Genomic DNA, 11,993 nt, shown 5'->3' with positions numbered 1-11,993 from the left:
ATAAAGCCTTGTCCCAATATTAATAGTCAGTAGTAAGCAGTTTATAAATACAGCTATAAATAGCTTGTTCTTGGTTTTATAAGCACATTTATTAAAAAGGAGAGTAAAGGGTCAGTTATCTTCCTATGAAAAATAAAAAAATTAAAATAAATAAACAACAACACAGATTGATACAGAACTCAGAAATGTTATTGTGGATTTATGATAAACTCAGCCTGTAAATGAATTCATTCTCCTCCAAGAAGACACAAGTAGTTCACACCAAACTGTTTTAACATGAAGCCATATACTGAAGATGTTAAATTGCGAATGGGTTTAAGATACCTTAAATGGTGTGGCCATAGTGATTTATTAAAGTAACATAAAAAAATACAATAGTTATTTTACTATATCTTTAAAATTTTTAATTACAACTCTTCATAATTTTTTATATACGTAGAAGTCATCATTTGAAGGAAGCACAGTAAGTTTCATAGCTTTATCATTTTCAAGAGCCAGCATAAAAATAAACTATCATAACATATAAATCAAGCTTGCAATTCTTAGTACCAATAATGGCCACCAGATGGTGCTATAGGATTACTTTTGAATAATTATTGTAGAAACAAGTATGATTTAAATCATTTATAGAAATCTTTCAAAGAAAAATAATATGTATTTTATGTATTTTACTGATAAAATGACCCTCATTTAATTAGAATAACAAGCTGAAGTATTGTGAACCGTATATTATGAATAATTCTTTATAGGCTTTATGGACAGATACGTTTTGAGTGACTCTTGAAGGATCAGCACCACATCCTCTTTTACCACTGTTTAAAGAATTTATCTTACAGAACAGGTGCGAATTAATTTTGAATAGCTTGAATGGTTTTGTCATGGTGATTTTTTTGAAATAGCAGTAAAAAAGTAACCAGTAAATGTCTTTTATTTTTTTTAAGTGCAGCTTCTAAACACTTCAAAAAATATACACATAGAAGACACGTCATTCTGAGGAAATATGCATAGTTTCATGACTATACAACACTATATGGATGATAGAAAATTAAAAAACTATCATACATCTGATGTCACTCTGTCCCTCTGTCACTGTGGGTAATGTGTGTGTGTGTGTGTGTGTGTGTGTGTGTTAAGTGAATTAGGTGTGAAACTATCAGGGAGCATTTAGTCTCCAGTGCCAACATTTTACAGAACTGCCACTTTCCTGGAGTCTCAGAATTACAATGTGTCAGGTTCTGAGAAATCAAAGATTCCAAAAAATGATTTAATTAGAATACCATGAAGTATTGTGAAATACTATATATTAAGACTTTATATATATGCTTTATGAACAGATTAGAGTGACTCGTGAAGGACCAGCACCACCTTCTCTTGTCCGATGGTTTGAGGAATATATCTTCCAGAATCTGGGATTAAGATTTAGGAGCTCATTTTTATTCCACCTCCTTTCCTGAAAGTCTGTCTTGCAAAATTGACTAAAAATTAATCTTCACATTAATTCCTAATTATTTTGCAATTATTTTTGTCAGTTCTTCTTGACCTGTTTTTTTTTTTTCTTCTTCTTTTCTGACCTCATGACCCAGTCAGCATTTTTGTACAATGGTCAAGTCTTAACTTATCCATTTCTGCATTGCATGTGTGTTGGATATTTCTCATGGGTATTTCATAATTTTCGACTTTGAGTTAAAACAGTTTGAGTTAAAACTCTTTTTTAGCGCATTTCATTTGTAAAAGAAAACATGCCTAATGATTCTGCACACATGAATATAAGGAGTTTTTCTCTTCCAGCTTTCCTGGACTATTGTATAGCACTCATAAATGATTAAATAAAAAATAATGGTAGTTATTAAGATTGATATGGTTTGGAATTGGTAAAATGTGCTTGGAAAAAAATCACAATAAAACAATGTTTTAATGTTTAAGTTTGGAATATTAACTGACATGAATGAATGCTATATAAATATTGTTCATGTTAACATAATGTTTATAAATGAAATCTTATCGTAAAGTGTTACTAAATATATATATATATATATATATATATATATTGTTCTGTGAATGTGATTTTAAAGTCTAGATGATTCGGATTAACCCTTTAACCGCCATATCCTTTAAAACCTCAATGCCAGAGGGATATTGTGAATGCATGTGCCCGCTGGACACAGTTTACCTGATGCCACCGGGGTGGCGATGGCATTGGTGGCTTGAGCCCGCCATCGCTGCTTGCAGCTATATTTAGGGCTCAAGCCTGGAGGGCGAGAGCCCTATTGTTTTCCTTAGGATTATTTGTTATTATTATTATTAGGGCTCAAGCCTGGAGGGCGAGAGCCCTATTGTTTTCCTTAGGATTATTTGTTATTATTATTATTTTTCTTCAAGGTTTCGGGGGCTTTTGGGGCCCTTAACATGCTTAAAAAGTCTTGAAAATTGGCACACACATTGGAACCTGCGGCCATTAGGGCCGGGCAGAGACTGATACACGGGCGTGGCACAGGGGCTCTACAGCGCCCCCTGGAATACTGAGGGCCATATATCATACATACTTGCACGTAGACACACGAAACTCGGTACACATGTAGATCTCATCAAACCAAACAACTTTTGTACTGCATGTCATAGGCTCCGCCCAACAGGAAGTTGGATATTTAGGGTTTAGTATTCATATTTTTCGTCAAAGTTGTGGGGGCTTTTGGGGTCCTTAACATACTCAAAAACTCTTGAAAATTTGCGCACACTTTGGAATCTGTGGCCTTTAGGAGCCTGCAGAGGCTGGGACCCGGGCGTGGCACAGGGGCTCTATGGCGCCCCCTGGAACACAGTCATAAATGTTGATGTATAGCTCACACATACTTGCTCGTATTAATATGAAACTCAGTACACATATAGATCTCATCGTGCTGAACAACTTTCGTACTGCATGTCATTCGGCTCCGCCCAACAGGAAGTCAGCTATTTAGAGTTATGTAAAAAGCGCATGCTCTGGAATTTGAAATACTTGTCATAGGTTTTTTTGCCGATTGCCACCAAATTCGGTCAACATGATCTCAAGACATTGGGGATGAAAAATTGCCAGGGGATTTTTGATATCTCGAACGGTTTGCTCGTGGCGAGGTGTTGAAATTATGGCGAGAAATGAGAAACAGGAAGTGTCTAATACCATCCACATACATTTCCTGATTTTAATCAAACTGCATCAGATTATTCGTTGTATGATGTCGATCGCATATATGTGACTATTAGGAGTCAAAGTTATAGCGCCACCAACTGGCAGCAGGAAGTGTGTCATTTTCAAAATGATTTGAATTCAGCATCTTATTTTTACTCGATTTGCTTCAAACTTCATCAGAATAATGTTAAAACACAGCCGATATAAATCTGCTGGGGGGATATTGATATCTAAAAATATTGTTGCCGTGGCAACATGTTAAACTGGAATACTTCTCAGGTGATTTTGAGGCATATAACATGCTTAGAATTTCATCAAACTCAGAACACATATCAGTATTTATGATAACTAGACACTGGCAAAAGTTCATAAGAGGGCGTGGAAGAGGCACTCTATAGCGCCACCTTTTGTCAAAAGTGGCGGGGTTAGTTTTAGCTACAGACACCAAACTCGGTACAAAAATTTTTCTTATCAAGACGGACAACTTTCTAATTCACAGTCATCAGCTACGATCAACAGGAAGTCAGCTATTTTGATTTGAATGTGGATTTTTTTTTTACATTTAGCTGTGAATTAATGAATACTGCTCAGAGGAGAGTAACACTATACACACCAAACTTTGTCTACATGATGCCAAAACATTTTAAACAACTTAAATTGCCAATGGATTTTGGATAGCTTAAACGGTTTTGTCGTGGTGATTTTTTTAAATGACAGTAAAAATGGAATTATTAATTTTCCTGCATTTTTAAATTCCAAACACTTCAAAACCTTTTTTCGTACAGAAAAAAAAGTCATTCTGAGTAAATATGGATAGTTTCACGACTTTACAACACTGTATGGATAACAGAAAATTAAAAAACTGTCAGACATCTCATCTCACTCTGTCCCACTGTTTGAGTATATGTGCTTCAGACTTCCATTGTCTGAGAGAAATAGCGCCCCTACAGGTTCAATTCCCGGACTTTTACTTTCACTTTTAAATCGGTTAAAAATACAAATAAATACTTAGATTTAATTCACACTGACAAGCTAAACCAACATATCTGATTATTACCGGTTCAGGGCTCATGGATAAATTATTTCTGGCCAGAGATACGTGAGAAATAGGAGAGATGAATCACCGCTGTGATCACGAGCGTCTGGAGTAAAGAGCTCAGAAAAAACGAATTTATTCCTGTTTTAAAGCTTTTAAAAATAAATTATTACAGCGATATCACACAATCAACCAATTAGAACACACCAAGAGCTAAATTCAGATGTTTTTGAACTGTTTGTGTGAAAATGAATTATTTGCGGCTGCCTAACTGAAACCACCGCCTCCGATCAGCGCGTACAGTGTCGAGCTCAAAACAAACGAATTTATTCTTGTTTAAGAGCTTTTTTAAATAAAATATTACCACAAATGCACACAATAAACCCATTGTGACACTACAAGAGCTAAATGCAGGTGTTTGTGACCCGTTTAAGTGTGCAAGACTATTTGAAAGCGCGACTGGCAGAATAACATATATCTCTCGAGCTGCAGGATTCTGGCTTTCGTCGTACGAACGAACACATCACGGACAAGATTATTTCAAAATACATAATAGCTTGGCGACTATAAACGAAAACAGCCACGTGAACATAAACTGTTGAGAAATAAATCTGAAATGGATCTACTGGATTTTAATATTAAGTGACCGCATATACCAACTGCTTCTGTCTTCAATTTTGATCCATATAAAAAATGAAACTCATTCATCTTGGCTGCTTTTTTTAATGTGTGTACGTATTTATTTATTTATTTATTTATTTATTTATTTATTTATTATTTTGCTCTAACAAGAATTAATCTATATTTAATTAAATCAATTACATTTTATTTTACATTTGATTTGTCCATTTCTGCATCTAAACGCCTAAAAACCTAAAACATGCTCTATTATACTATTGTTAGCAATTTCTTTATCGTCCAATTTATCTGGTGTACACTTTTATTTTCATAATAAACTTGTTTGTTAGATTATACACAGTTACAGTGGTCTATAATAAATATTGACAGGTTTTATTCAAGCTGTTTAGAATGATTGCAGTAGGCAAATGTTTTGAAATGTAAATAAAATAAAAAAAAATTAAATAAATAAATAAATAAAAAACATTGGAAAAGAATAACTGTTGTACATTTTTATACATTTTGTATAATTTCATAGTTTATGCATTATAGTTATAAAAACAAATAAATTTAGCCACTCACATAAAATCTTATAGGCCTTATCCTTTTCTGACAGTTTTAGGGATTTTTAAAAATCCTAAAAAACCTTATTTGTGCTGCAAATAATAATTTCAAACTCAAACAGTAAATATTCAGTTCATGCTTTATAAAGCCTTGTCCCAATATTAATAGTCAGTAGTAAGCAGTTTATAAATACAGCTATAAAAAGCTTGTTCTTGGGTTATAAGCACATTTATTAAAAAGAAGAGTAAAGGGTCAGTTATCTTCCTATGAAAAAAAAAAAAACAAAAAAAAAAAAACAAACAACAACACAGATTGATACAGAACTCAGAAATTTTATTGTGGATTTATGATAAAATCAGCCTGTAAATGAATTCATACTCCTCCAAGAAGACACAAGTTCACAGCAAACTTTTTTAACATGAAGCTAATATACTGAAGATGTTAAATTGCGAATGGGTTTAGGATAGCTTAAATGGTGTGGCCATAGCGATTTATTAAAGTAACATAAAAAAATACAATCGTTATTTTACTATATCTTTAAAATTTTTCATTCCAACTCTTCATAATTTTTTATATACGTAGAAGTCATCATTTGAAGGAAGCACAGTAAGTTTCATAGCTTTATCATTTTCAAGAGCCAGCATAAAATTAAAACTATCATAACTTATAAATCAAGCTTGCAATTCTTAGTTCCAATAATGACCACCAGATGGAGCTATATGATTACTTTTAAATAATTATTGTAAAACAAGTATGATTTAAATCATTTATAGAAATCTTTCAAAGAAAAATAATATGTATTTTATGTATTTTACTGATAAAATGACCCTCACTTAATTAGAATAACAAGCTGAAGTATTGTGAACTGTATATTAAGAATAATTCTTTATAAGCTTTATGGACAGATACGTTTTGAGTGACTCTTGAAGGTTCAGCACCACATCCTCTTTTACCACTGTTTAAAGAATTTATCTTACAGAACAGGTGTGAATGAATTTTGGATAGCTTGAATGATTTTGCGTGGTGATTTTTTGAAATAACAGTAAAAAAGTAACCAGTAAATGTCTTTTATTTTTTTAAAGTGCAGCTTCTAAACACTTCAAAAAAATGTACACATAGCAGACAAGTCATTCTGAGGAAATATGCATAGTTCCATGACTATACAACATTATATGGATGATAGAAAATTAAAAAACTATCATACATCTGATGTCACTCTGTCCCTCTGTCACTGTGGTTAATGTGTGTGTGTGTGTGTGTGTGTGTGTTTGTGTGTGTGTTAAGTGAATTAGGTGTGAAACTATCAGGGAGCATTTAGTCTCCAGCGCCAACATTTTACAGAACTGCCACTTTCCTGGAGTCTCAGAATTACAATGTGCCAGGTTCTGAGAGATCTAAGATTCCAAAAAATTATTTAATTAGAATACTATGAAGTATTGTGAAATACTATATATTAAGACTTTATATATAGGCTTAATTAACAGATTAGAGTGACTCGTGAAGGACCAGCACCACCTCCTCTTGTCCGATGGTTTGAGGAATATATTTTCCAGAATCCGGGATTAAGATTTAGGAGCTCATTTTTATTCCACCTCCTTTCCTGAAAGTCTGTCTTGCAGAATTGACTAAAAATTAATCTTCACATTAATTCCTAATTATTTTGCAATTCTTTTTGTCAGTTCTTCTTGACCTGTTTTTCTCTTCCAGCTTTCCTGGACTATTGTATAGCACTCATAAATGATTAAATAAAAAATAATGGTAGTTATTAAGATTGATATGGTTTGGAATTGGTAAAATGTGCTTGGAAAAAAATCACAATAAAACAATGTTTTAATGTTTAATTTGGAATATTAACTGACATGAATGAATGCTATATAAATATTGTTCATGTTAACATAATGTTTATAAATGAAATCTTATTGTAAAGTGTTACTAAAGTTATATATATATATATATATATATATATATATTGTTCTGTGAATGTGATTTTAAAGTCTAGATGATTCGGATTAACCCTTTAACTGCCATATCATTTAAAACCTCACTGCCAGAGGGATATTGTGAATGCATGTGCCCGCTGGGCACAGTTTACCTGATGCCACCGGGGTGGCGATGGCATTGGTGGCTTGAGCCCGCCATCGCTGCTTGCAGCTATATTTATTATTATTATTATTATTATTATTTTTTTCCAACGTCTCGGGGGCTTTTGGGGCCCTTAACGTGCTTAAAAAGTCTTGAAAATTGGCACACAGATTGGAACCTGCGGCCATTAGGGCCGGGCAGAGACTGATACACGGGCGTGGCACAGGGGCTCTACAGCGCCCCCTGGAATATGGAGGGCCATATATCATACACTCTTGCTCGTAGACGTATGAAACTCGGTACACATATAAATCTCATCAATCCAAACAACTTTTGTATTGCATATCATAGGCTCCGCCCAACAGGAAGTTGGCTATTTAGGGTTTAGTATTCAAATTTTTCGTCAAAGTTGTGGGTGCTTTTGGGGTCCTTAACATACTCAAAAACTCTTGAAAATTTGCGCACACTTTGGAATCTGTGGCCTTTAGGAGCCTGCAGAGGCTGGGACCCGGGCGTGGCACAGGGGCTCTACGGCGCCCCCTGGAACACAGTCAGAAATGTTGATGTATAGCTCACACATACTTGCACATATTCATAAGAAACTCAGTACACATATAGATCTCATTGTGCCGAAAAACTTGCGTATTGCATGTCATAGGCTCCACCCAACAGGAAGTCAGCTATTTAGAGTTATGTAAAAAGCGCATGCTCTGGAATTTGAAATACTTGTCATAGGTTTTTTTCTCGATTGCCGCCAAACTTGGTCAACATGATCTCAAGACACTGGGGATGAAAAATTGCCAGGGGATTTTTGATATCTCGAACGGTTTGCTCGTGGCGAGGCGTTGAAATTATGGCGAGAAATGAGAAACAGGAAGTGTCTAATACCGTCCACATACATTTCCTGATTTTAATCAAACTTCATCAGATTATTCGTTGTATGATGTCGATCGCATATATGTGACTATTAGGAGTCAAAGTTATAGCGCCACCAACTGGCAGAAGGAAGTGTGTCATTTTCAAAATGATTTGAATTCAGCATCTTATTATTACTCGATTTGCTTCAAACTTCATCAGAATAATGTTAAAACACAGCCGATATAAATCTGCAAGGGGGATATTGATATCTAAAAAAATTTTGCCATGGCAACATGTCAAACTGGAATACTTCTCAGGTGATTTTGAGGCAAATAACATACTTAGAATTTCACAAAACTCTGAACACACATCAGTATTTCTGATAGGAACTTAAATTGTGAATGGATTTTGGATAGCTTGAATGGTTTTGCCGTGGTGATTTTTTTAAATGACCTTACAAAGGGAATCATTATTGTATTTTTAAATTGCAGCTTCCAAACACGTCAAAGAATTTTTTCATACAGATGAAAAAGTCATTCTGAGGAAATATGCATAGTTTAACGACTTTACAACACTGTATGGATAACAGAAAATTAAAAAACTGTCAGACATCTCATCTCACTCTGTCCCTCTGTTTGAGTATATGTGCTTCAGACTTCCATTGTCTGAGAGAAATTGCGCCCCTACAGGTTCAATTCCCGAACTTTTACTTTCACTTTTAAATCGGTTAAAAATACAAACAAATACTTAGATTTAATTCACACTGACAAGCTAAACCAACATATCTGATTATTACCGGTTCAGGGCTCATGGATAAATTATTTCTGGCCAGAGATACGTGAGAAATAGGAGAGATGAATCACCGCTGTGACCACGAGCGTCTGGAGTAAAGAGCTCAGAGAAAACGAATTTATTCCTGTTTTAAAGCTTTTAAAAATAAATTATTACAGCGATATCACACAATCAACCAATTAGAACACACCAAGAGCTAAATTAAGATGTTTTTGAACTGTTTGTGTGAAAATGAAATATTTGTGGCTGCCTATCTGAAATCACCGCCTCCGATCAGCGCGTACAGTGTCGAGCTCAAAACAAACGAATTTATTCTTGTTTAAGAGCTTTTTTAAATAAAATATTACCACAAATGCACACAATAAACCCATTGTAACACAACAAGAGCTAAATGCAGGTGTTTGTGACCTGTTTAAGTGTGCAAGACTATTTGAAAGCGCGACTGGCAGAATAACATGTATCTCTCGAGCTGCAGGTTTCTGTCTTTCGTCGTACGAACGAACACATCACGGACAAGATTATTTCAAAATACATAATAGCTTGGCGAATATAAACGAAAACAGCCACGTGAACATAAACTGGATCTACTGGATTTGAATATTAAAGTGACCACATGTACCACTTGCTTCTGTCTTCAATTTTAATCTATATAAAAAAGGAAACTCATTCGACTTGGCTGCTTTTTTAATGTGTGCGTATTTATTTATTTACCTTTTTATACATTTTGTATAATTTCATAGTTTGTGTATTACAATTATGAAAACAAAAATAAATTTAGCCACTCACATAGAAATAGCTTAGGCCTTAACCTTTTTCTGTCAGTTTTAGGGATTTTTAAAAATCCTAAAAAAAACTTATTTGTGCTGCAAATAATAATTTCAAACTCATTTGATACTGACCTATGACATCCTGTGACATTATATTTATTTGAATTTACATAATCTCATAGATGTAACAGTAAATCTGTTCAGCTCACAGATCAATACTAAGCTGTAATGCAAGCAGAACTTTCACAAATGCTTATGAGTCATTTAAGGATTTGATAACACTGTAAAATAATGTCTAATTTGTTAACATTAGCAAATTCATTGATAACACTTTATAATAACTGCACTCATTAGTAAATAGTCAATTCATGCTTTATAAAGCCTTGTCCCAATATTAATAGTCAGTAGTAAGCAGTTTATAAATACAGCTATAAATAGCTTGTCCTTGGTTTATAAGCACATTTATTAAAAAGGAGAGTAAAGGGTCAGTTATCTTCCTATGAAAAATAAAAGATAAAAATAAACAAACAACAACACAGATTGATACAGAACTCAGAAATTTTATTGTGGATTTATGATAAAATCAGCCTGTAAATGAATTCATACTCCTCCTCATACTACTCCATACTCCTTTTTCAACATGATGCCAATATACTGAGATGTTAAATTGTGAATGGGTTTAGGATAGCTTAAATGGTGTTGCCATAGAGATTTATTAAAGTAACATAAAAAATACAATAGTTATTTTACTATATCTTTAAAATTTTTCATTCTAACTCTTCATAATTTTTTATATAAGTAGAAGTCCTCATTTGAAGGAAGCACAGTAAGTTTCATAGCTTTATCATTTTCAAGAGCCAGCATAAAATTAAAACTATCATAACTTATAAATCAAGCTTGCAATTCTTAGTACCTATAATGGCCACCAGAGGGAGCTATAGGATTACTTTTAAATAATTATTGGAGAAACGAGTATGATTTAAATAATTTATAGAAATCTTTCAAATAAAATAATATGTATTTTAGGAATTTTACTGATAAAATGACCCTCACTTAATTAGAATAACAAGCTGAAGTATTGTGAACTGTATATTAAGAATAATTCTTAATAGGCTTTATGGACAGATACGTTTTAAGTGACTCTTGAAGGTTCAGCACCACATCCTCTTTTACCACTGTTTAAAGAATTAATCTTACAGAACAGGTGTGAATGAATTTTGGATAGCTTGAATGGTTTTGTCGTGGTGATTTTTTGAAATAATAGTAAAAAAGGAACCAGTAAAAAAAAGTGCAGCTTCTAAACACTTCAAAAAAATGTACACATAGAAGACAAGTCATTCTGAGGAAATATGCATAGTTTCATGACTATACAACATTATATGGATGACAGAAAATTAAAAAACATACATCTGATGTCACTCTGTCCCTCTGTCACTGTGTGTGTGTGTGTTTGTGTGTGTTTTAAGTGAATTAGGTGTGAAACTATCAGTGAGCATTTAGTCTCCAGCGCCAACATTTTACAGAACTGCCACTTTCCTGGAGTCTCAGAATTACAATGTGTCAGGTTCTGAGAGATCTAAGATTCCAAAAAATTATTTAATTAGAATACCATGAAGTATTGTGAAATACTATATATTAAGACTTTATATATAGGCTTAATGAACAGATTAGAGTGACTCGTGAAGGACCAGCACCACCTTCTCTTGTCCGATGGTTTGAGGAATATATCTTCCAGAATCTGGGATTAAGATTTAGGAGCTCATTTTTATTCCACCTCCTTTCCTGAAAGTCTGTCTTGCAGAATTGACTAAAAATTAATCTTCACATTAATTCCTAATTCTTTTGCAATTCTTTTGTCAGTTCTTCTTGACCTGTTTTTCTCTTCCAGCTTTCCTGGACTATTGTATAGCACTCATAAATGATTAAATAAAAAATAATGGTAGTTATTAAGATTGATATGGTTTGGAATTGGTAAAATGTGCTTGGAAAAAAATCACAATAAAACAATGTTTTAATGTTTAAGTTTGGAATATTAACTGACATGAATGAATGCTATATAAATATTGTTCATGTTAACATAATGTTTATAAATGAAATCTTATTGTAAAGT

The sequence above is a fragment of the Carassius gibelio genome, chromosome B2, assembly GCF_023724105.1.
Source record: "Carassius gibelio isolate Cgi1373 ecotype wild population from Czech Republic chromosome B2, carGib1.2-hapl.c, whole genome shotgun sequence".
NCBI lineage: Eukaryota > Metazoa > Chordata > Actinopteri > Cypriniformes > Cyprinidae > Carassius > Carassius gibelio.
This window is presented reverse-complemented; position numbering follows the sequence as displayed.